This window comes from Dermacentor andersoni, chromosome 5 (genome assembly GCF_023375885.2).
Source record: "Dermacentor andersoni chromosome 5, qqDerAnde1_hic_scaffold, whole genome shotgun sequence".
Classification (NCBI taxonomy): domain Eukaryota; kingdom Metazoa; phylum Arthropoda; class Arachnida; order Ixodida; family Ixodidae; genus Dermacentor; species Dermacentor andersoni.
Genome location: NC_092818.1, coordinates 77552435 through 77578709, shown reverse-complemented (window position 1 = coordinate 77578709; position 26275 = coordinate 77552435). Strand labels below are relative to the sequence as shown.

General features: G+C 46.0%; 2 long non-coding RNA genes across 2 annotated transcripts in view; one reads left to right on the top strand and one right to left on the bottom strand.

Moving 5' to 3' along the window:
- The window catches only part of LOC129385013 (uncharacterized), a 136011-nt gene extending 124596 nt beyond the window's left edge, over positions 1-11415 (top strand). The window contains exon 6 of the long non-coding RNA XR_008612543.2: positions 9802-11415. This is a non-coding gene — a long non-coding RNA (uncharacterized lncRNA). The remainder of the gene's footprint in view (positions 1-9801) is intronic.
- The window catches only part of LOC140218483 (uncharacterized), a 138416-nt gene that overhangs the window by 103691 nt on the left and 8450 nt on the right, over positions 1-26275 (bottom strand). Inside the window, exon 2 of the long non-coding RNA XR_011894756.1 lies at positions 24351-24527. This is a non-coding gene — a long non-coding RNA (uncharacterized lncRNA). The remainder of the gene's footprint in view (positions 1-24350; positions 24528-26275) is intronic.

The window sequence follows — 26275 nt, the reverse complement described above, 5'->3', positions numbered from 1 at the left end:
GCACTTCGGGACAGGCTTTGTCGGGCTCTCTGTAGAGCAAGGCAGAGTTTGACTTCGGCCAGGGCCCAGCAGAAGGCTCAGTACGACCGGAAGCATCGCCATCTTTCATTTAAGGTAGGTGATTTAGTCCTGAAGCGCAACCACGCTCTTAGCGACGCGAGCAAGGGGTTCTCAGCCTCGCTCGCTCCTAAGTGGCTTGGTCCGTACCGAGTAGAGAAAGTTTGGTCTCCGCTCGCGTACTTGCTGAAGGATTCCCCTTCGGGAAAACTCAGCCGTGCCCATATCGCCGACCTGAAAGCCTTTGCGTCTCGGTCCGACGAGCTCGCGCCGGTGCCCAGTGGCACCACGCGCAAGCAACAGGGCACACCCGGCGCGAAGGACCGCATTCGGACCACGCACCGGTACAACCTGAGGAAACGGTCACCTGTGTGATATCGCGCCCGACGGCGGACTCTTTCCGCCACCGAAGGCCCTCAGTAATATTGCTTAGCCTCAGTGGGTTAGCTTCTTTGCGGCCAGTGCACGAAAAGAAGCTGGCCCCAGCCCAGCTTTTTGCTAATGTCGATAGCAGTGTGTTGTAGCAGTGTGCATTTTTTATTTTTACTTTTATTTGGTGAGCATGCTGAGTGTAATTATTGTGTTAATGTTGTAAGTGTACAGTTGTATAGTTAATTTTTTTTTGTAACTTGTACATATAACTTTGACCATTCTTGTTTTCTTCTGTGTTTTTTTTCCCTCTTCTCGTTTTCGTTTTTTTTTACCTTTTCCTTTTGCCAAGAAGGGGGTCATGTCGTGTCGTGTGTAATTGGCGTGTCGTGCAGCGCGGGGGGTGACAGTGGTCACGTTGCCTCGTTGGTGCGGGGGAGAGGGAAGCTTCGACCCTGGATCGGCGCGGCGCGGTGTGAACAACGGGCGGCATGGCGGACGTTGAGGAGTGATGCGCGGTACCACGAGGAGAGTGTGCGCGTGCGTGTGTGTGTGCGTGCGTGCGTGCGTGCGTGGAGGCCGTTGCTCGTTGCCGCACCAACTCCATCGGATCGCCGCGGATACCGATGGTGGACGGGACCCTATGACATCACGCCAGGAGCTCGGCTCTCTGCAGTCGCCGACGCCGTGCGAACGCCCTGCAACCGCCGCTGTGGCTGCTCATCCATCTTGCATACGGCGGCGTGGCCAGCTGACCTGGCAGGGTCCTGCCCCGTCCACCTGGAGTTCGGCACCACCACCACCACGAAAGCCGCACTCATCGGGCTCGCCGGCAACTTCGACGGAACAACGGTGAGCCCGTTCCTGGGTTAACGTGGCCTGCAATCAGGCCTACGCTCGCAGCTCCCGCGACTTCGGCCACCGCCCTAGCCACAGAACTATACGCGCCGCGTTCTCTTCGCACCCCTGGACATTGCCCCGCGCTAGCAGCAGACTCTTTTGTTAATATTTCTCCCCCCCTTCGCGGCGTCATTTTCTTGTATTTTAGAGTGTATGATCTTTTATTTATTATTTTTCCATTATCATTGTAGGTATGTTTTTTTTGTTTTAAGAGTACTTGCTGGGCTGAGGTAGCAATTAGCTAGTGCATGAAAGGCTCAGTTGTCTTTGGTGCATTAGCCCCTACCAGCTTCTTCGCCAGACTGGTAGGGGGGCAATTAAGGAGAGGAGGATGTGGGGATTTGGGGAATTCGACGCGCCATTGCGCGGGCGCATTTCACCCATGTCTGCAATCCTTTTTGCCACGTCGTCCTTGCTCCGAACCAGTTTTGGCGGTGGCGCTCCACTTGCGCTGGTTCGCGGTGAGGGCGGAGCTAGTGACGTCACGGAGCGGCCCCGGGTGGCTACTGCCGTGACGGTAGCGACTCTCTTGCTCCTTGGGACAGCACCCGGTACGTACATGCTTCCTCTCGTCCGCCGACACCTTTGTGACTAGGACTGAGCTCACGCACGGTGCCTTTGCCCGTGCGGGGAGCGCGTACCTCGTGTTGTTCCTATCCCGACGCTAAGCCGAAGAACGGGTGCCTAGTGCTCGCGCGAGGTCGTACCACGCCGAGCCGCACTCATCGGAGGCCCAAGCCGAAGGAGATTGCCCGAGCTCTCCCGAGTTGACCCATCGGTTATCGCGAGAGCGAGTAGCATAGCCGCCGGGACTTTTCCTAGCGGCGCGTCCCAGCTTGAGCCTGTGCTCTCGCAGCGACGTGCTACAGGCGCCCCTAACTGTATTTTCGCCCTTGGTGCGGGACCCCTTTGGTTCCCCGCCGTCCCGGGACTGGGCGTTCATGCAGTGTTGGGTGCCGTTGGAGACAATAAACGGTTTCCGTCAATTTAGGGCAATACTGTGTTCTTGCGTGCGTCGCTCGGTAGCCCCTCGTGGCCTGAGCTCGCGCGCAGCGGCGCTAGAGGCTGACGGCTGACGCGGCCCTGTGGCTCGCTAAGCTCGAACCCGCGGTGGTCGGTACTCCTGTGAGACCCTAAGACCCCACAATGTGTTGCAAATGGAGCTAAACACATTGCACTATACAGCCGTGAAAGATCTGGTCATCTTTACCGCGACAGCTGCTTTGGGCTTACTGCCCTGGTCATTTTGATGTCATCTAACGACCGTCCCTGGAATCCCAAAAATCCTTCGCGACAAAATTACGAAAGAAACATTCTTACTGTGCTTCCTATTGTCATTCTTAATATTCTCGCTGTCTTCATTAGTCTTCTTCTAGGCTCGGCTTCTTATGTTTACTGGATGGCGCTGACACCGTCCCATTTCCTCCAAGGATAGTGTAACGCCTATAAATGGCGCAGCCCAAGTATAAATTCGACAGAAGCCGAACAAATTCCGCCGTATGCTAGAGGATCACTGAGACCAGCGGCTAAGTCCGGATAGGTAAGAGGAGCAAGAAAATAAATATAAGCGACGTATCCATCCTTTGACGATGATATTCGACGTTGATTCGAATATATGCTATCTTACGATATGTGCACAATTGGTAATGATATGGTTTACGTAGTACGATGATTATTAAGAAGAACGAGACAAACCCTGTGGCAGATATCCAGTGGCACATATCCAATGAACCAAGTTGGCGTCAAAGAGGTTCGTTGAAGAGCGGCACATATCGGTGTACACACGCCCGTATACACATACCCAGTGACTCAATTTGGCGTGAAAGGAAGACGGTTAGGTGCGGACATAAACAGATAACCGGAAAGTGCATGAAGAAGCTTCAGAATGCTAATCACATTAAAATCTAGTCTTTCAACTTCACCACCAAGAGGCGCAACTATACAAACCAACACGACTAACACTTTCTTTTCTTTTTCTCGGAAGGAGATCTCTCGCTCGCACCTGCAAATGTTCAGCTCAACAATCACCACCGCAAGGAACCGTGTAAGGCTTACTGCGCATTATGCTTCCCCAGCTAACGCGTCACCGCTATGCGTTAAGCGCAAAACTGCAATTCTCGTTTTCACTCCGGCAGAGAGGATACAAGAAAAGCTATGATAAAAAATATGGTTCATACCGAACAAGTGTAAGTGACTGCACAGGTGGCTTTCACCGTATATATATAGTAAACAAACCAACAGTGCATGACAATTCTGATTTTAAAAATTGCGGTCGACCGCATGCTTCTGCAGCCTCTGGCTGTGCTCGAATTGAACTCTAAATCATTCTGGGTATCAAGCCAGCAAAGTTTCCCAGTTTTGGGTAACACAACAGACGATTACGAAATTTTATATTTATGTTTTGAACAACAAGCAAAATTAGCTGTAATTTACCTTCTGTTAGGCTATACTACCATACTACATTATTGATGCTACCTGAATTTTCCTGAGCGAATGGACCCTCTAAATTTTGCATAAATTTGCCCAAGGCTGCTTTTCAAACGTGCAGTGGAAGATATGTGAATGAGTTGGAGGGCAGACGGCTGGACATTTGCTCTTGGAATCGGTATGTCGTCACGTGGCTGGCTAACTTCTTCCATTGTTTTTCCCAATGCGTTAATTAGGCACATTTCTGAAGCGGCCGGGCAAGCGCTATCTAAGTATGCTAGACATGAAATCGTTGATATTTTCATATCTGACGTACGTGTCGAATTCTGGTATGGAGTCCAAATTCTGTAAAGTTGGCAAAATTCAATGAAGAATTGAAAAGTAACTAATTCGTCCTGCAGCTGTAGCTTTGCCCGACTCTATAGCTGAAATAAACCTGCTGAAACAAAATTTTAATGAGAAAGAATTATGTGGCGCCTGATAAGGTATGATAAAGTTACAATAAAGATTAACAATGCCCTTGACTCTCTGAACGAAGGCGAATACGTTTATGACTACAGGATGGGACGCGCAGTTGCAGCGCCGCAGACAGGCAAGATCCCTCGACCGTACCACGAAAGCCGGCGCAAGTGTATCGTCCAATTCAACAATGGAACGACGTGCTCTCTGTGGGCTGCGTCCTCTATTTTGTCCTTTAGAGAGATTATCGTTCTCGTAAAGAAAACACGAGGAGGATAATAAGAAGGAAAAACAGGGAAGTTGATTGAGGAACGCATCGCTCGGTTAACTATCCTTCACTAGGGAAGGAAGGAGAAAGAAAAGACAGCATATGGAAGTTTCTATAACAGATATGAGGCCACCAACAATTTGATTACTGCAGTCTAGATATGACGCCACGTATGGGTGACGGGAAAACCGCTTGTGCTTGTAAACAGACGCAGACTAACAGAGTACTCTACTACGACTAAACATTGAGAAAGGTGAGTGAAATGTGTAAGAATATGGCTGGAGATTCTTATACAGGAGACAAAGCTAATGTTCAATAGCCTGCCAAGAGAACGAGAATCCATTATTGCTAGTCAACCTCCATGGAATATGTGCAAAAGTGTGTTTGTCTTGATAAGTTACACTCGCAGGACACTTTGATCGCAAGAGGGAAATTTACAGTAAAATAAGATTGCGTTGGAGCGCATATGGCAGACATCATCAAGTCATGACGCGCAGCTTACCGCTGTTTAAACAAAATAAAAAACAAACAAAAAACGCAAAGTGTACAGTCATTGCATTCTACAGTTACTAACATGTAGGGCAGAAACATGAAGGTTAACAAAGATGCTTTAGAAGACGCTAAGGACCGCGCAACGAGCGATGAAACGAAAAACGGTGGATGTAACCTTAAAGTCCAACTGCAACGAAATTTCACTTTGGCTAAGTTTGTTATGCGGCGTCTTTTTTTTTTTTTTTCAAATTTGATTTCGGTATTAGAAACGGCTACCTCTGCAAGCTTTATGTGAAGCTTCCGCTCGCATTTCAAATGTCAAATTTTGCACGGAGGCTCATCGATATCTACACTATATTAAACTAGGCTTTTTACGTGGTCCGAGCTTACTTTCTTTAAGTTGTCCCTGAGTGGGGACAGGGAGACAGCGGTGTGCATTAGGGACAAAGCGGGGGCAGCCAATATTCTACTTCACATTAAGAGGAAAAAACGGAGCTGAGCAGGCCACGTAGTGCGTAGGGTGGTAACCGATGGTCTATTAGAGTTACAGAATGTGTGCCACGGGAATGGAAGTGCAGTCGAGAACGGCAGAGAATTAGGTGGCTTGATGGAATTAGGGAAATTTTCAGGCATAGAATGCAATTAGCTGGCGCACAACAGGCGTAACTGGAGATCGCAGGGCGAGGGCTTCGCCCTGCAGTGGACATAGTCTAGGGATGATGATGATATAATCCTAATTCCCCGTTTCAACGTATTTCGCCTCGCTTCTTATTCGTTCGGTACTTATTGTCGCGGGCAAAATGCAACCGAACTGATTTAACTCGATTATCGCCTTCGAACACATCGCCGAGTCGAAAGATACGTACAGCGGCAGTCCAGCAAACAGGTGCACTGTTTCGTGACTTGTGCCTTGCTGGGAAGGAGATTCTAAGCAGCTGCATAAAAACATTGGTCGCAACATGGCCTAAAAGGGGGAGAAAGAAAAGTGCGATACCTCATGCCGCGCGCAGAATAGCAGAGCAAAACGAAATTTATACGCGCCTGACAGAAGAGCCGTAGGAAGGAACTCACAAATATGTGCCGCTGCCAACTGCTTTCCACTCGCGCATACACTTTTCCAAATTCATGCGAACAGAGCGAGGTTACCCATACATAAGGTCACCGCAACCGAACAGTTACAAATCCTTCCAGACAGCTCACTCTGCACGGAATGCAGCTCAACAACGCCACAAACCAAGGTCAAGTAAGACTACCGGCGCAAGAATAAGCGCATGGAAGGGATTCCGGCATAAATTTCAAGTACCGAAGCAACCGCACGAGCTTCGCACAAACACGAGTGACGCGCTGCGGCGCTCCAACCAGGTGCACGCCCTTTACGTGGTATACGCGGTATTGCAAGCGCCTCGCATGACGGCTCGCCAAATATTCCATTCTGTAATCTGTCTCCGCGTTACCAAATACCGCGATGCTTCTAGGTTAGAAAAGAGTCCCGTTTAGACAGCGAAACCGAAGCATAAAGCAGAGTAAGTTGCGAAACTGCTTTAGATCGACTTCTACAGAGCGCGTTGAACAATGGAGATGCTAGCTTGCTTATTACAGACAAGCTTTCTTTGCTTACCTCTCCATCGTTTCCCCTGGGTCGGTGGGTCGGTCGGTCGCGGGTCGGGTTCTCTTGCCGATAGGTTCGCATTCACTTTAAAAAAATGCGTCCGTCGATGGGATTCCAACTTTGAACTGCCGCCATCGGGACCGATTCCCTTCCCTGGAGGACATTGTGCTTCATCCGCGAAAGACGCCATCGGTTACTTGTTTTATAAATTACGTGACGTGTGCAACTCCACTTCTCTCTCTCTCTCTCTCTCTTAATCTCAGCCAGACTAACGTCTATGCACGCTCGCTCTCAAGTCCATATACCCTCATTTCTTCTCTCTCTTAGAGCTACGCCTATCATTTTCCGATCGCTCTTCATGCCGTTCCGTATGTAACGTTCAGTAGCAGCGAAGGCCAGTTTATCTCGTCGATAATAGGGGTTGAACGTATCAGGCTTTATCTTTAGTCTCGCACACTCTTTCTCTCTAGCCCGAACACGTACACGCGTGCTCTCCACTCTCTAACACACGCACGCCCAAGTCGACACACAGAGTGGCGAAGCTGTTGTTGCACGACTGAACGACATGTAACCCTAGGAAAGAGTCAATCGCGACCGCGATAGACGTGCTGACCACTGATAATGAATCATTACGAATAAAGCACGCTATGAATACGTGATGAGATGAAAAGCAACAGTGAACGGCGGCAGCTGCATTTGTTTGAAGCATCTTTATGAAGGAAGACCTCTGGGCGAATCTCTTTTATGTCACATAGAGGCTGGAAATAGTGATAATCTCGCAAATTTTTTTTATACAGCGCTCGCAAGTTCAATTGACGATCTAGTCACTTTAGGCTCCTTTATTACGTTTATTACTTTATTATGTTTGAAGCATCTTTATGAAAGAAGACCTCTGGGCGAATCTCTTCTATGTCACAGAGAGGCTGGAAATAGTTATAATCTCGCAAAGGTTTTTTATACAGCGCTCGCAAGTTGACCTGACGACCTAGTCACTTTAGGCTCCTTTATTAGGACACCCCTTTTCTTTTTTTCGCCCTTTCACTCATTGTTACCTGAATAAACATGACATTTTGCAATGACACGGAGTAGGATATTGTTCTGTCGTACGGAGTTAGTTATTGACGATCCTCCCAGAGTAGTTTAGGAAAACATAATAACGTAAAAAGAAAGACGTCTGCTGCTTTGCGTCACTTAGAACGGCAGAAAACGTAAGACTACATTTAAAGCATTTAAGACAGTATGATTATATTGAACACACTTTTGAGATCGAGAAACAGTTTTCCAATTTTTTTTGATGCCAGAGATTGAATTTAGCTATTTACTAGCTATTCCTTGGTGCAATTCTACCAACTTTCTTTCTCTCACCTTACTTTAGCAAGATTGAAAATTATTAACCCACAGGCTGAATGCAATATTTACGTTTACTGGTAATTCTTTTTCTCGTACAGAAACAAACATAGTATGCATAGGAAGTTTCGCCCGGTATAGTGAATAATAATGATTTGTGCTAAGACTGACTGAGTACATTTCACTAGTGACTTACTGCGAATACTCACCTAAAACGTGAATTACAGTGATTTTCTACAGGGTTCACTGCGATTTCAACAAGCCCAGAGACGAATTCATATATTCTTTTTCTTTCGTATGTACAGTTTGTCACTGGTGGACCGCCCTCGCTAATAATATGTCCATCATCACAATTGGTTTATTATGCGCTCTTACGAAGAGTTTTGGCGTAATTCTTTGTAAATGCGAGCGTTATGCATTATGCAGCATTCTTAACTAACACTTGAAGGACGTTCCACATTCCACAAGTTGGTTCGTTTATGCATTGAAACTGTAGAGCAACAAAAGGCTTTCGTTTACTGATACACTAAAGCTATGTGTACGGAAAGTACATAAAAACTGGCATAACCAAGATTTCCGCATAAGCTTCGTGCATCAAGAAAATAAATGCGTATATAACAACTTAACACCCTCTCCATAGTTCCACATGGCCGACAGCTGATATATTTCTGAGTTCTTCAACAATTGCGCTGCTTTGGAACGAATAACAGCGAGTGATATAAGAGTCTATATGATATAACCGCTCGTCTGAAGCGATCATCTACAAGCCATCTGCCCGTGGGATTTTGCTTGCCTATGAAGCGTCTTTCTTTTCTGACTCCATTTTGAATCACCATTTTGTCGGCTGCAGGTGGCGTTTGAAAACTTCAATGTGTGTATTCTCTAGTGGCAGTCATTATCGGAGATCTTTTCCTTCTACCCGCCACTGACACATATGCTACTTTCTCCCATACATTGATTTCTTCCCCAAATCAATATAGTCAACCAGCTGGCTACAAATTATTCAGTGTAGCTCATTCGGCTGTTGTCACCGTCTTACGCAGGCGAAATAGACGTCGTGAAGCCTACCTTTAGCCGCATCGTCATCGGTCCCTGCCCCTAGCGCCATGAACTGAGGGCATTACTCAACACTGGGATCCTACACTTCCATATATATATATATATATATATATATATATATATATATATATATATATATATATATATATATATATATATATATATATATATATATAGATATCACGTTCGATATTGTCTTTTCCTTTTGTGTTTGAAAGCGCAGAACATGCTCGACAACACACAAATTGCGTCCCTCATTTTCCTAGAGATCTCCCAAGCATAAGGACTCGAGCCCACAATGACGCGATTGTAGTTGAAATCAGGAATTTTCCTCCTGAAAACGCAATGTACTTTAAATAAGAAAAAGAATGTGTGATGCGACCGGTATCGTGCCCCCTAAGTAATGCCTGCTTCTGTGGCCCGAACTTCAGTCATTTTTCATGTAAATCCAAGAACCTAAGCACAGGAAATTGCTCAGAGCCCATATATGAATCTTCATACGTATCGTTACGTATTATAGGTATGCAACCAAAACTACGTAGACCAATCAAGCCATGCGCACTGCACGTAACTCACAGCGGCACTTCTGCCACAATTTGCAGATTGCAGAAACAAGACCGAGTTTCACTGGCCACACGCCATCTTAATTACCATAGTACCCACGAAGATTTCACAGCTCGGCAACCACAGCATTCTCGCACTTCAAGGCGGCAAAGCGTGTAATGATACAAGCCACGTGGAAATGACACGCTGTTTCGCGATCACGTGGCGTCACCTTGCAGACGGTCGTCATTTTTTTTTTTTTTTTTTGCAGCTCGAACCTTGCAGTCATCCTGTCGAGGACGAAGGGCCCATGGAGATGCATGGAGAGGCATGGAGGGGGGGGGGGGGGGGTTCATAGGCCACCGTCGCGATGCTGGCTGTGCACGGACGCACGATGCATGAACTTTCAAGGATGCAGCAGCCATTGACCCTGCCGCCTGCCGTCCAAGCTACCAAGTAAGCTCATGGTTCATCTTCCGTGAAGTAGAATAAGAGAAAGAGAGAGCGATGGAGAGAGACGAACACGCGTGAATACCTCAGCGGAGTGATAACTCGGCAGCAGTCACATCCGACCGAGGAGACGCCACACCAACATCATTACAAAGACATTAGGGAAAGCTAAGACAATGCAAAAACAGAAAGCAAGTGCAAAATCGAGACTGCAAGGATTCACAACGACTGGCATTTTGCGCCCCCCGCAAACACGTTTATGCGCGCTTCCGGTCCGCGACGGCGCTGCGCGCACGCTAATGCATGCATCACGAGAAGCGCGCGCGCGCAGGCGCACGGTTGGCCGAGCGCGTCCGCAATTTTGATCGATGGGTGGACGGCCATTGGTGCGTTGAAAGGAGGAAGACGGCGCGGTGGCAACTGGCTTCGGACGCGGATATGAACGAGGAGTCTGTGGTCGACTTTTTCCTGCAACCCGACGGCGACTACGAAGTGGTCGCATCTCGGGCCGACTTGAGATGGCCGAGCGATTGGTTGATCATGCAGAGAGACGGCGAGTCTACTCTCTCTTTCTCTCTCTCTCTCTCATCTCTCTCAGTAGTCGGCGCACCCCGCGCGTATTTTACGGAAGTGTGTGTATATGACGTACTGGGACTCGAAAGCTTGCTTGGTGATTAATAAGCACAACGCAGCAGTACTTATGGGTTTGTCTTGAATTACGTATTTATATTTCTATCTCCCCTGAAATAGTTCTTTCACCGCTGCCGGTTCACTCCAAAGAATTATATTTCCTTTACATATAATTTATGCAACCACTTGAAGGGTAATTTATCTTGCACACACAAATGCAGTATAATGTGATCGCTTTAGCTCACCGAAAGTTTCGCTCGAGACGAATGTTGCAGCTCCTTCTGAAGCGTCCAGTGGCTATTTCTGACGTATTTCTTTCTCTTTTTTTTTCCAGAATTAACTACGTTGTTCCCGTCATAATGCAGTTGCTCAAGATTCGCTTTCCAAGGTTACTGGTTGCTCAGAGCCTGAATACACACTATAACTTGCAGAGGGGCCCGGAACCTTTTGACAAAGGCGTGGCTTCTTTTGATTCGGCTGCTCACTTATCTAGCCTGCTTCATTGTGAGTATGCTCGTCTACACTTGCGCCCAAAGTGACTGAAACACAAAAAAAGCCGCAGCACCAAAATTCGCCAAGAACGAAAGACAAGGCTACGTAGTCGCAAGCTAACCTCAGGGAGTACGACACTTAATTTATAAACCAGGCTATGTGTGTTCTATATATCTCTGTATATATACATGTATGTTACGCAATGTGGTCAACTGAATTGGAGTTGGGCGCCTTTACGGTACATATATCAAAGCGATACCAGAGCGATACTGGAAATACCAGAGATGCAACTTGACGTCAGCGATTTTCCGTCACGCATAGACTGGACAGCTGATGAGGCAAACTGGGCCACTAGGAGCGGGAATTGAAGCGTCGTTCTCGCTTCATTGACCAGCGCACTCGTGTGCTCAACAGCTGTGTGTCACAGTGTGTTTGACATTTTTAAAGGCTCAGCTGTCCAACTATTACGTAACAAAGTATCAACATCGTTATCGTCAGCAGCAACAGCAGCAACAGCAGCAGCAGCAGCAGGAGCAGAAGTAGCATCGCCGACAGCCTCTTGCACGTACATTGAAAGACGAAGGCGATCTCCAATTACCTGTCTTTCGTCAGTGAACTCCGTCATTTGCCTGGAAGTTTTCTAATCTGATCACTGCCATCTCATTCCCTGCCATCCCCTACGGCGTTTACGTTCCTCTTGTGCCCACTTCATAACACCAACGGTTATCTGCTGTGCAAATTACGTGACATGCTTAACTTCAGTTCTTCCATAAAGCAGAATATGGGAGTATCTGGAATCCACAACCAAAATATAGAACGCAGAAATTAAGGTGGGCAAACTAGAAAATATTAACTACAATTTTAGCTGCGCCAGTTTTCGTCAACGCTATCATTTTTTTTTCTTTCTCTGAACGTTGCACATACCAGGTTAGGCATTATCGCTGATTGCACGGTCTTATAAATTCCGAAGCGATCGGGAATACACGACATACTATAATTATTTACTGCGTTTTCAAGCAATCAAGTTTCACACCTCGATTTACCGTGAGCCCTGCGTTTGCAACCACGCATTAAAAGAAAAGAAGAAACAAAGAAGTAGAAGAGGAAGTTGTTAAAGAACTCCTGTTTAAAAAAAAGTGTGCATGTTTGGGTTAAAGGGAGTTAACATTTCTAGTTCCTTACTTGAGGATTTTCATTCGCATACTAACACTATGGCAAATTAGTCGCCACTCTTAAACCTGGCAGATAACTCAAAATAAGTGCTAAAAATGAATATTTTTGCCCCAATCTGAGAACTTCGACCATTTATCGTGTAGTTATAGCTACACGGCAGATCATTCACCGAACACAGGTATCGTGAACCATTACTTTGCAACTTTAGACATCATTTCCGGCGTACCTCGAGGCTCTGTCCTCGGTTTGTTTGTGCCATTACCCGTAAATAATTTTCTCCCAACTGCTCTTTATTTATATGTTCTGATTTTCGCGAGTGAAAAACTTCATTATCGGTGAACCACCACTAGCAATGATCAGTTAGTGCAAGAAAAAAACTTGAATGCAGCGAAAGGTCGGTGCTCCAGTGGTCTCGCGTCACTAAACGTTTTGAAGTGCCGACCTACCCAAATTGCTTGTATACGTTACTTATCTCTATTCATTGCCCTCAAGGGCATCGAACAAGTTTACCCATACGGTTCTCTAGATTTTACACTCGCACCCAATTAAATGAACCATGAATGCATATTAATAATGCTGCTATCACATCCAAGTCACTTTGTTAGAAGCGCGTTTCCATTCCTGCTTAGTTTTGAAAGACAAGCGTGCAAAGCGTTTATCCGCCGGAGGCTTCCGTATGCTTCACCTCTCTATATTCTTAAGCAAGCATTCTTAATCAACGAATTCCGGTTTATTACTTCAGAATATAATGATAACCTCATATTTAGGAACGTCAAATCATCGCCTGTCGTTCCTCAACAAACAGATATAGGTATTAAGGATCTACGGGATTTTTCGCATAGACAGTGCCTCAACGAATTCTTTGTGAACTGTAATTTATATGCATTTTTAAGTCCCCTCTATGTTCTCATGCCCGGTTATTGTGGTCGCGCAACCGTTCCCCCCCCCCCTTTTTTTTTCACATTCTGTGATCCATGGACTTGTTCAGTTAGTTTGTTGCTATTTCGTTATAAACTTTTCGCAGTGGTTTGTATTTTCATATTTTTTTTCTTTTCTTGTCGTTTTTGCTTGACCTAGTAGCCGGCCCTTTCTGCAACCACACTTTCCATACTTCGCATTTCGTAAAGCAGAAATTAGGTTTTCCCATTTTGACACGCCGTTCAAACCTCAATCGCCTTAATTTACGAAGTGTATTACAACTTCCCGCGTACACTTACAGCGCGCTTCTGATGCTGCCACATCGTACATACTGTCATATTTTATTTACCAAATTTTGCAGTGATTACTAATCAAATAATTTTTAACGGTGTTTGCTATCCAACGCGATTGCCGAATTTATTTGTTTATTGTACCCTCAGGGCCGAAGCATCACACAGGGCAGTGGTAAAAAAAAAAAAAAAAGAAAGAACTAACTGGCCGAATAAATAGTTAATGAGCGCCGCCTAACTGAATTTATAGGTTCCATTACAGGTCACATCGATATATATATATGGCCCCGCAGGACCGGTAACCTCGCACGCTGCTTCGCGCTTCATAAAATCGATGGTTCGACGGCGTCTCGTCTGAAACGTCTTACGTTTTCGCCCTGTCGTTCTTGGGTCGATCGTTCTCACTATTTCATTCTTTTTTCAACACGGCCTCGCACTTCGTTGCCTTTTCTTGTTATATTCGGTTTCGCGCAAGAGAGCTCTTTACCGCACTAATATTTCCTGTCTAGCAGTATGCTAAGTTTCTACACATCGCGGCTGTTGTAATGGTGTTCTTTCTCACATCTATTGTAGCATTCTTGTAGTTTCACTGAATTAATCCCCATTATACTTGTGCTAACGGTTCTGATTCGTGTTTCGCCCATGACTTATGTGACGCCTAAACAAAGTTTTCTTAAGGAAAAGAATGATGATGATCATATTGACTGCACTCAACAATTGCTGCAAGAAGAAGCAAGTTGGTGCCGACAATGTGAGAGGGCAGCTAAGACGATAATGCTGATGTAGGACACTCTTGTCAAGTTACATAGCTTATGTTAATACCGTACAGAAACCTGCATTGGAGGTGTGGCCAAAACAGTCAAGCTTTAGCGCTACTACAATCGTAATTTGCGAAAGCCCATGGTCTTATAACACTGACCACGGCAATGAGGGCTGCCTCTGAGTTTACTGTTAACGAGGCTAATCTTATAACGTATAATTCAAATGGACAAAATGGCACCAACTGTGAAAAAAAACTGTGTTTCAAATTCTCTTGACAGTTTCCTCTGGCCTATCTTCATCGCGATTTATGCGACATCGCAAAGCATGTACGCTCCACAAGCGCTGACATTCTCGTAGCTCAAATTTAGAATAGCTGAAGCATTTACAAGAACGCCGTTTTGTTCTTCCATATTCATTCTCTCTCTCTTCCCCTGGATTCTCCTCCGGCGTTAACATGACGTGTTGTCGTAAGCATCACGGCTAATGTTATATTTATGCAAACGGAAGCAGTGACATGAGCGACACAGAGTGAGAGAAATAACAAGCTTACAACATCGTGGCTGCATTAGAAAGCAAGTCAAACCGCATCTTCCACGTAATCGCCTATACATTCAGATGGAAAATTAGGCTTCGCATCTCTAAAAAACAAAAACTGCTTCAGTCTTCACATTACCATTTTATTGTTGCGGAAATACTCCTACCGATGTAATCAAGCGTCGAAAGCTTCTTTCTTCTCATGTCGCCGAAGTACTGAAAAACGATAGCTAGACTATATAGCTTCAATTGTCACAATAAAACCTGTCCGAGTAAAAGCAACGATGCTGCGTTGTAAATATGTCAGTAATATTCAGTAAATATAGGCTGAACTAAGCATATGTACAAATCGTGTTATCGGGTAAATTTATTAAAACATCACGTTATCGGGTCCCCTGCTGCTGGCCACCTGTACGCGATCTTCCTGGCAATCCTCCTCATATGGGCTGGGAAATTTGTTGGAGAAAGACGATGCAGTCGTCCACTCAACACGATGAGTAACAGTTGTACAAGGTTCGTGTATACGACACTTGAAATCTGCGAATTTGAGAATAATCTTAAACAATGTGTGCCACTGTATCAAAGTGTCTTTGAGCATTCTATGCCAACAGTTACTGCCGCAGGCCGGGTAGCCAGCTGTTTCTGATAATACGCAGATTTACTGGAGGATTTCCAAAGTGTCCAACAATTGATAAGATTTCCCACGATTCCTTTATAGCTTGCCCTAAATAAATTGCATTTAAATGTGTGTTCTCGAGAAACATGTAGAGTTCTACATAGTTCCTTTTGTTTTAAATTCGCGACGATTCAGCACACCTTGCACGCGCATGGCTAATTAAGCAATGATGCCATCCAAATTAGCACTGCATGCAACTGAAAACCAGCGAAGCTGCACTGAGAAAACATGAAACTGCTTTGCACACGTGCGCGCGCAACGCCACGTTTGTGCATCAGCATCAGCAACAACAACAACAACAACAACAAAAACCGCCCATATCCCTCGCGTTGTTGGAATCGATGTTATGCGGAGAATCTTGCAGGTATACCCGACAATCCAGAATTGTTTGGGGGTTCTGCGAACCGTTACCACATGAACCAACGTGTTTGTGTAGTTGTGTGCGTCGGTCGCGAACACACGTGTGTGTGACGACAGCAGCTCAACGACGAATACGTCGAAGACGATCGTATGGCAGCAAAGGCCAAACACCGACCTATTCGACGCGAGCTTACGACATGACGATTGCTGGGTTCCACATGGGTAGTGGACGAGCGTAAGGCAGAGAAACACGGATTGTGATGTCATCAGCAAATACGTGCTATAGCATCGTACGTACTTATGGCTATGTCACGTGGTGAATGTTAGAACGACGATGGCATTTGTACTCCGGCGAAGAAACGTTAAAACATTATTAACTTGGGCGACGGTAAAGTTAGTACAGCGTCGTAGTTTATACGAAGCGCAAGCTGCTACGAGGAAAGTGCTGGGGAAAGTGGGCCGGTCGCGCAGACAGTGCAGTAACAGGGTTCTTCAAAGCGCGAGCTGTCACAAAGAAGACGAGAACGTGACAGACGCGCCGAGTGTTTGAAAGAGCTGGCTGCCTTTGGAACAAGAGACGTATTCGAGTGGTCGGGGCACAAGGTTTTAAAGCGACGCTTTCTTTGCCTCTTCTCCACACATTTCGAGCGCTGCTGCTGTGGTATGGCTCACGCGCACCGCTTGGTTTCTTGCAACGCCACCAGATGGCACTCGTCTCAAGGCATCACGGCCGGCGCCGCCGCGGCAGCGTTTCACAGTTTGTGCGTATGGCACGTGATGTACTGTGTGCGTATATCACTTGCTGGCACGTGCTGTACCACAAATTATCGTCAATCAAAGAAAACAGCATACCAAGCTTCGCTTACGTCGATGCCCGCATTGCGTGGGATCCGCAGCCTTTTCTCTTTCCTAGTACCATGTGAAGATGATGTACCATTTGATGCTGTCATGTACATTCCTGTGTGTAGCATTTGGAAGAAGTGCTTGGCAGTGTTTAATGCAGACGTTAACATTAGACCTATTCTCTGTATTTCCGAGAACTTATCGCAAGCTTTCTCTAAGTATATAGATAGCAAGGCCCTGTACCAATATGAGTGAACCAATTGGAGCCATCTGAATGCCTAAAATAATTATATAAATCACTCTTAATATGGTAAATATGGGTGCTCTGAGCAAACGCACGCAATAAAAAGAAAATCCAGGCATACAAGATATTGAAAGAAGACGGTCACTGCTCATGGAATTCGCTTCCTGCTGACAGATAAAACAGGAGGCTTGCCCTTTGACACGGTTATGTTGATGTGAATGCACATCCTATGGAAAACAAGGATGGCTGTTAGAAATGCAGATGTTGATGCCCGACCCGCCAGGCAGTACTCCATGGAAAATGTCGCGTGCTAAAAAAATAATCTACAGAAACGCAAACGAACCTCCAGTACGGATTAATATGCTGGATGACTTGGTGCCATTGAAGCGTTTTTAGGTCGAACAGGCTAGTTAAGAATCGCTGGCGTGCCTTTTTATTATTATCGATGCTATGATTTCTCAGTATGTACATGTACAATGTGTTTCCTGCCCATGAAAAACCGACAATCAAGAAAAAATGTAAAATGAGAAAAAGCGGAATCGTGGCCTAGTGGTTATATAGAGCACCGCGTTGCTGTGCTCCATGGCAGATGTTAGATTCTACCATCGGTCCCACACTAGTTTCTTTTTTCTTTTGTTTAAACTAAAGCGAGCAGCAACAGGAACCTACCTACGTACCTGAAGGTGCCTAGAATGAGGCAAAAAATGATTTACGTTAAATAACGCTAGCGGGTTCCACGCCACGAATAAGTTTTTTTTTTTTTTTTTTTTTTAACTTGCGCTGCTATACCCAGTCAACAAGGCACGAAATGTTCGAACTTCGAGATACGGAACAAGAAGTGCGTTTACGCGCAGGCTAGAACGGCACACCATCAACGCGTCATTTCTAGAATCCACTGCCTCGTCGCTGGTCATTTTTCGCGCATCACCGCATGCTGGTTCCGCCGGGAGGGCGCGCAGTCGGTTTCAGCGGCGGCGGTGATTAAATTCTCCTCACGGCGCTGCGGCCAATTAAGACCGCACGCAGCAACAATTAACGGAACACGGCTGCGAGCCGATAAGGATCTGCCGGTCACGTGATGCACTGCTTCACTGAAGCTGGCTGCTTTGCCGAGCCAGAGCCGAGCTGCGCAGTACAGCAATGGCGCGAACATATGCAAGCGCCCACAACAAAGCAAAGTGGAAAAAAACAGTTAAGAGAAAAACAAAGTAGTCAGAAATGTCGTTATTGTCGCATCGTTGTTCGTTGTCATTCTACTGGTGTTGCCGCTCCCGCAAAGCACCTGTGGCGCAATTAAACTTGCGAGTTAGCACCGGAAGCGGCCGTACAGCTTTCAGTGCGGCCGTGAAGCGTGCACAAGTGATGATATCGCAAGGAGAATTCCAACTTGCAGGTTAAAAGCTCGTAAGAGGGAAAAAAAAAACATAGAAAGAGAAAAGAAATACGTAGCCAAGGATGTTAAGTAATTTGGAACTCGAAGAAGTTTCTTATGTTAAGAACAGCTGTCCCGGAAAATCGGCGTCGTTGTCAAAAGTTGAAACTGCACCATGCTGCTGTCTGGCCCTACAATTAGCTGAGAAAGAAACAACGGAACAGGAAATACAGGGACACTACTGGGCTTACACGAGTGAAGCTAGCGGTATGGCAACAAAAATTTCTGACATGAGGGGCTATCCTGTAAGAGTCCACCTAGTGGACATGTCCATTTCGTCTGCTGTTGAAGTTCTGATTGGCTGGGCTGGGCTGCGCGCCTGCAGAAGCGAGGTGCGGCAGCCAATCAGCACTTCAGCAGCAGACGAAATGGACATGTCCACTAAGTGGACTCTTACAGAATACTTCTCCTGTATTCGCTTTGATCACCGCTCCATCTTATAAACTACCAGCAACATGTTACTGGCCGTTGAGAGTTTCAAACTCATAACTGAAAGAACACGGCAAAATCAGGAGGAGGAGTAGATTTCAGATATAAGGACTCAGAATGACCGCGGCAACTTTTTTTGTTAAAGATAGAGAAAAAGATCATGAAAATAAAGGTAGATACGTTGGCCTGAGGTACATTGCCATAGCCAGCTACTCAGCACTAAGGATAATGTAAGAGAGAAAGAAAGAGGTATACAATGGGTAACGATGACGACTGAGGGACGACGCGAAACGCATAACAGACAGGTCTACTCCTAGCCTACAGGTCTAGGCCCAGGCGTTTTGAGCAAAATGAAGTATGGTTTGGACGGCCTGAAAAGTAAATGTACAGTCATGCCAATTAAGCGGCCAATATAAAATCTCCTGACAAAGGTTGGCTAGCTAGAGGCGAGCAGGGGGCATGGGCTCTTCCTATCTTCCACATTGAGAGTAGTCACACAGCACATGATTCAGTCATTGTTCCTAAATTATAGAATAGTGCTGCCACTATTACAGAAACTATAATTTGAATCGTGAAAGAATACCATAAGGAAGAATGTGGCTGACCTGCTTAGGAGACTTAAAGGGGGGAAAATGCAGAAGAGGTTATCTGCCACGGGAGAGAAACTATTTTCTGCTTTTATGAAGAAAAAGGAGAGGCTGACAGGAAAGCAATGTACCTGACTTGCTCCTTACAAGCCACGAAGCTTTGGGTGAGGGTTGGGGGGGGGAGGGGGGGAGGTGCGAACGGGACGTTGAGTTAGAACATAGCTAACACGGACGTAGAGCGACGTAGGTATTGATTAAGTTCAGTGACTTCCGTGCACGAGGCAATTACGTTAAGCACTCTGCAAGCTGCAGCGGCGCACTAACGTAACCTGCGTATCGTGCTCACAGTGTAATTGCGGCATTTACGCAGCTACTTTATTCTTCGGCATATCTTTTTTTACTTGCTTTCATTTACTTGCTGCCTAACGTAACCTTACCCGATTACCCGAATCCGGGTAATCGTAATATTTATGCGGCGTTAATGGTGTATGGGAATGGTGTATGGGAATAATCGGGAATGTCACATTCAGTACATCAACGGCACAGGAGAATAAACTGCGTTGCTTCACTGGTGAAGCGTTTCTATAATCTTATAGCACTGTGTGCAATGGCTCTTGGAGACAGTTTAAATGAAATCGGCCTTTTACGGCGCTGCAAGAATGAACCGTTCCTTTTATGCGAATGCCAGCGGGCTCAAGTTGGCTTCATCTCTTGATATTTTTCTTTTCCTTTATTTTTTTAAGCGGCGGAGGACGACGACGGAGGTTTTAATGAAAAGAAGGAAGGAGAGCTCGGCCGGAAGAGCGTGCTTCTAGCCCACTACTTATCATTTTGCAGAGCGCTGGTATGCGGTGCCATTCAAGTTGGCTGCGCAAAGCTAATACAGAGTGCGATCGAAACAAGTCTGCAAAAACTGCCCCCGACTTGTCCTCCTCCCCACCCCTCCCTTAAATATTTGTTTCACAATAAACGTTGCTCGTTTACTGGTGAGGAGATATCCCCATTCCTTTCTATATGTTCACCCAAACATCTTCTCTAATGTGGTAAAATTCTACATGCAGCGCTTGGATCGTAGGCGGGTCGTTGTTTGAAAACAAGTATAACGATGGCGCAGTAAACAGCATGTTTTGCTTCGTGACGGAATACTTACTTTCGTTTTATGCTTATTTTCCTATCAAAAGTTTACTTCCTCCTTCCTCATAACCTTGTGTCAACAGAGACGCTTCAGCCGAACTGGAGAAAAAAATAATTAATGTACTGCTCCTGACTGAATGCGCAACAATTAATTCATCGAGCAACCACAGAAACTGCGGAAAGGAAAATGGATATCCGATGCTCTTGCGAAAAAGGCAGGAATATAATCCCAAGGCCCTCTTCTTGTAGGTTGGATGTATTCATAACACATCATTAGCGGGAAAAGGATCGAACGGGTGGGTCTTTTATGTTTTTATGGGCATATTATAATGGTTGGGCCTCCTAGCCGCGACATATGTGCACTTGAGTAGATATACAAATTTAACATCGATAGTTACCTTCCTAAGCGGAGGCTTATACTGGGTACAAGAAGCTCAAAAATAACCTCTATACAATAAAAGTTGAAAATTACTGCGCATGCGTCCACCATATTAGAAAATTGTTGGTCATGGCGAATTCTAGTGATTGGTCTAGAAAATTTTCTCTCGAACAGTTTTTGCTGTGCGAATGAGAATGCAAGCTTGGTCGATAACTTTGCAAAATAGCATAATTTTTTACTGTACAAAAAAGTTTTAGAGTTAGTCCACCAGAAAGCTAATAACTATTGCATCCAAGCTAGCAAACGTACAGGCCTCATCCCAAGTGGAATTCACCATAGACCATTGTAGTCCACAGCACGCAATACATTGCTGCTGAAAATAGTAGGCTTCAACAATTTATGACTTCACGTGAAAGTAAAACGTTCATCTTCACTGCACTAAAAGAAAAAAAAAATAGCAGCCCTTTATAATACACAGCACACCAGCTCAACGGATGATGACTTCACGGAAGCTGGTCACACATAACAAACTATCCCTTTTGACAATATCAATGTACTAGGTTGATAAGTTTCTGCTGTAGCACGTTACAAACGAAGCCTACAGACCACTACTGCAAACCTAAAATTGTTCGTAAACAAAACACAAAGCAACAGAAAAACAAATCTACCTACTGAGACGAGACGGTCAATGCTGTGTCGCCAAGGCGTTTGACGGCTCGTCGTAATAAGCGCTAGATGCTTCGTTAAAACGTCAACCACTGTTTTCTGCATACAGCAAATATAACTCACAGGACAAGAACGATGTTAAGATATTAAGATTTAGGTTTAACTTTTAATTTGCAAATAAGCACCGTTGTTTTCTTTTTGTTGTTGGAGCGGCCGGTGAGAGGTGTGCGAGATCAGCAAAAATTTTGTAAACATTATCTACTACTCATGTGACTATAATACAATACACTTGTAGGAAGAAATTGGGGGTTCCATAATCTAAAATGGCGAAAGCAAAAATAAACAAGAAAGCAAAGAAAGAGAGTTAAACGATGTTCAGCCTTTTACTTCCTGGATATATTAAACAGGGCAAAACTTTACCCTACTATCACATCAATACCATGGCTGCTTCCTCGGTGCTGTCGAATAATTATCTAGCGAATCCTGATTCAGATATCACACGCAATAAACAATAGCTCCTCTCACTGGGGACACAAGTAAAAAATAATTGACCCTGATTAGGTTCTTCTATGTAAGTAAATTTACAACGGTGCTAACTGTAAAAAAGGTTGCCATCGGCTAAATTTACCCGCCGTGGTTGCGTAGTGAATATGATGTTGGGCTGCTAACACGAGGTCGCGGGATCGAATCCGGGCCATGGCGGCCGCATTTTGATGGGGGCGAAATGCGAAAACATCGGTGTACTTAGATTTAGGAGCACGTTAAAGAACCCCAGGTGGTCCGAACTTCCGGAGTCCCCCACTACGCCGTGCCTGATAATCAGATCGTGGATTTGGCACGTTAAACCCCATAATTAAATTTTAAAGATCGTTTAAATTTCTTCCAGCCTAATCGGTGAGCTTATGTATCTTGCGTAAAGCGTCAGAAATGAAAAGAAAGAAAGAAATACCCACGTCTGTAAACCATAAAACGTGAGTAGTGGCCCTGGATGTTCTCACGTTAATTGCTTAAGACTTGCCGATGCGTTCTAATGGTTCTACTGTGCAGGAAATCATTTCGTAAGCACGTTCGGAGTATATATGAAATTCTGGTTGAGCAAATGAAAAGGCTGCAGGACCAACCCCATCCCAAACCCCGCATGCATAATCCTGACAATGAAAGCGGAGGACACGTAGCCGCAATATGTATGCAAAACAGCACTGTATACTGTGGGAGCCCACGCAGACGCATTCCAGCAGTACCACGCAAAACCTGCCACGTGTAGATATGAATACTGATATTTACGTCGTATATTTCGCGTAGCCGTGCTATGCTGTGACAACCGCGCGCACAACCTAAGTAAATCCGTTTACGACTTCTTTTTCTTTCTTTGACATGCATTCGCTATAACACGTCGAGATTCTGATTGTTTCATGGATCGGCCTTTCGCCGTCATTGCATTGGACGAGTGATAGTTAATGCGAAAATGTACATGCTCAATATGTTTCCCAAAGTGCTCTAGAGATTCGTTCATTACTCGCAATATCTTCTGCGGTTGGAGAAAGCTACCTACTTTATTCTCAAACTGACAGCCAAATGCACACTTTTTTAAAAGAATATGTACACACAAGCAGAGCAATAGGCAGTGATTAGACCAGGAAGTAAAACAGGATCCTACCATAATGAATTACAACACTGTGTTTCTACAAATGACGATTTCCTAGAAGAGCACATTTAAAATCATGCTGTACCGTTTACGTTCTCTTTCTTTCGTTTTTCGCTCCCACAGATAGTGAGCTTAAAACTGCGCCTAAACAGTTTAAAATGTTGCGCGCACAACAATGTTCTGCATTCTTTTCTCTCTCCCTCTCTCTCAACGTGCTGCCGTACAACGTGCTCTCTTCCTCAACGTGTTACCGTCCCGGAGGTGCCCATCCGATCAATGTGGCACTGCAGCGTGTGCGTTAAGGGAGAAACCGAATAATTTCAATGTGCATGCCATGCCCGCTCCGCATCCGAAGTTTACAGCATAAACTGATAAAAAAAAAAGCATTCAGAGATGCGTACTCATGGACATCAAAATGGCGATTGCTTTCAAACTGTCGCTGCGCAACGACGACGACAACGACGTACCGTCGCAGCAATAAAAAATGGCGATCGAGGCCATCATCACTCGTCCCCTGACAATTGAGCGGTTAGTGTCAGCTCCACGCGGGGGCAACGCCGACGGCCCGACCCGCGAGCATCCTGGCGGACAGAAAATATGTGGCCGGACAACAGGATTCGATTCATTGAGCGTTTCGTAAGGGCCGCTTGTATCGAGCCTTGGCCAGTGTTTATATCCGCGGAACTGGCTTATAACCGTGGGAGAGCGAGAGGGTTCGGCGGGGAGGGTAGGCGGAGGAAGCGAGGAGGTCCGAGGGGAAAGAAACATTTTGTAGCAGACGCCGGCAAGCGCGTAGGCTTAAGCTCTGCTCGCGGATATCGAAAGCCGCGATTACGGAAGCGGGCTCGAGCACTGATGAGGCCGCAGGAGCCGAACGGCGTCGTCGGGCCAATGGTCGGCGCGCCACGAGAGCGTGGCTGCAGGGCTGACAGGGATTCGGGCCGGCTGCGCGTCGCGAGAGAGCCGTTCGGGGGCCCCGAGCCCCAGCGATATCCAACGGAGGAGTTCGGACTTCCGGGCCTAACGGGGAGTTTCCGTCGCGCGCTGCGAATGCGGGCTCAGGGTTGAAGCTACCGGAAAGGCAAGCGGCCTCACTTCGCGACACGAGCGGTCACGGGTGCGGGCCGTGGAGGCGCGGCGGATAGGAGAAAAGCGACGTGCCCGTCGCGGCCTTACCTTGGCAGCGCAGCCATCTTGCGCGTCGTCAGAGCTCGCAGCGGCGCCACCATCGCCTCCCCGTTTCACGCAGAATCCGGGGTGGACCAGCGTAGCCCGCGTCGCCAGAGGGCGGGGAGGACGGAGGAAGGGGGAGTTGGGTTGGTGGCAAGGAGGACCAGGCAACTTTGAGAGAGCCTGGGGGAGAGAAAGAAAAAAAGGCGATGCGCTGCCGCGAGAGAATGGAGGGGGATCGGAGGAGCCCCTTTCAGGGCGCCACCGCTAGGACTGCGTTTGGCGGCGCTTTACGCCGCAATGAACGCATAAAAAGCGCGAGAAAACTGTTTGAAGCGCCTTGGTCGTGAATAAGTGGTCCGTGGGGGGAATGCTTGTCGCTAGCAGCCTGAGCCCTGTCACGTCTTTTGACTTTTTAGCGCCGCAGAAAGGAGAAGTAAAATACTTCGATAAGGGACGCCGCGCCAGACAGAGGACGCCTCTAGAAAAAGAGCGCGAAGGCGCCAAGTTGTGAATGATATGATGCGTGCGAGTAGAGACATTCCGAGAAGCGCAAAGCCTGCCACTGACAGTCTTACAAAGTATCAAAAATTAGATATATCTGCGGAATTCAGAAGCGAAGGACAAAAAGAGCACAAGGAACGTTCAATGTATTTACTAATGTATTATTATAAACGCTACAAAACTTTAGAGCGTTGACCCCATTCTGACTGATCGGTTTTGGTTTAAAAATAAGATATTGGCATGCATAATTACTCCGACCAAATTTCTTTCCACAATACAAAAATCTGGAGTGCACACGCTGAATTCCCACAGTTGGCAAGGTATACAAAGGACTACGATCAGAAACTATACCACCACAGATTACGCAGATTGTCGCAAATTGTTCGCTTGTATAGATATGCTAGGCCTCGATAAGACAGTGATATATATATATATATATGGACATATGTGTTAAACCCTGATGAAGATGGGTCCACCGATCGAAACTGTTGAAATTAAACACTTGTTCTGTTTATCTTGTAGCACCGCTCAAGTTCTGTACGTTTGAAAGGTAGCCTGAAGAGTTCATCTTTACCTACTATATATATATATATATATATATATATATATATATATATATATATACCTTAGGAGGTGTGATTGCGAGTTGTACAGAGTACATAGTAGCAAGGAAGAAAGAAGAAAGATGTCAATAAAAGCCATATGTTCAGCTTCGTCAGCTCTTCTGAGTCACGTAACAACAGTGAAAGGACAGAGAACATAAAAAGGGGAGCACGCGTTATTGCATCGTACCCTTGTTGTAGCAGTGGATTCATCCAACTTCGATAGCCGCGATTTTTAAACAAACGTCTTCGATGCGATGACGCTCCGACGTCCTAAGCCATCGGCAGGACATTGCCTAAGAGCGGAACTATCTGCGGAATGCGTTTTGTACTCCACACTTATAGCAGATTTCATAGCGGTTGCGAGAAGGCTTCCCGTGCAGGACGCTTGCCAACAAAAGATGCGCGCCCGTTGGTCTGCGGAATGCCATATTCGGAGTGAGCCGAAGTCTTACGCAGCACACGTGTGCCGAACGAGAAGCCACAAGGCCAGCGGGTGCCCATTTGCGGCTGCCCGAGTCCTGTAATCACTACAAGCGTGTAATTGCACTTGGAAGAGAGACAGGACAAGGAACTACGAAGGAAAACCACCTCTCGGCAACGAGGAAATACCAAACGTGTCTCAGTGAGATGCTGTTAACGACACTGGCTATTGTGTCCTTCGGATTGTCCATGTTTTTGAAACAGCATTGTCATCGTCTTAGTATTCCTTTGTTGGCCCTGTTTGGCTACGTTACTTTTACAAAAAAAATATGGATGAAAAAAATTTGAGAGAACGAATTAATTAGTTTTGTACAGACAGCAATCGGCCACGTAGCGACGCCA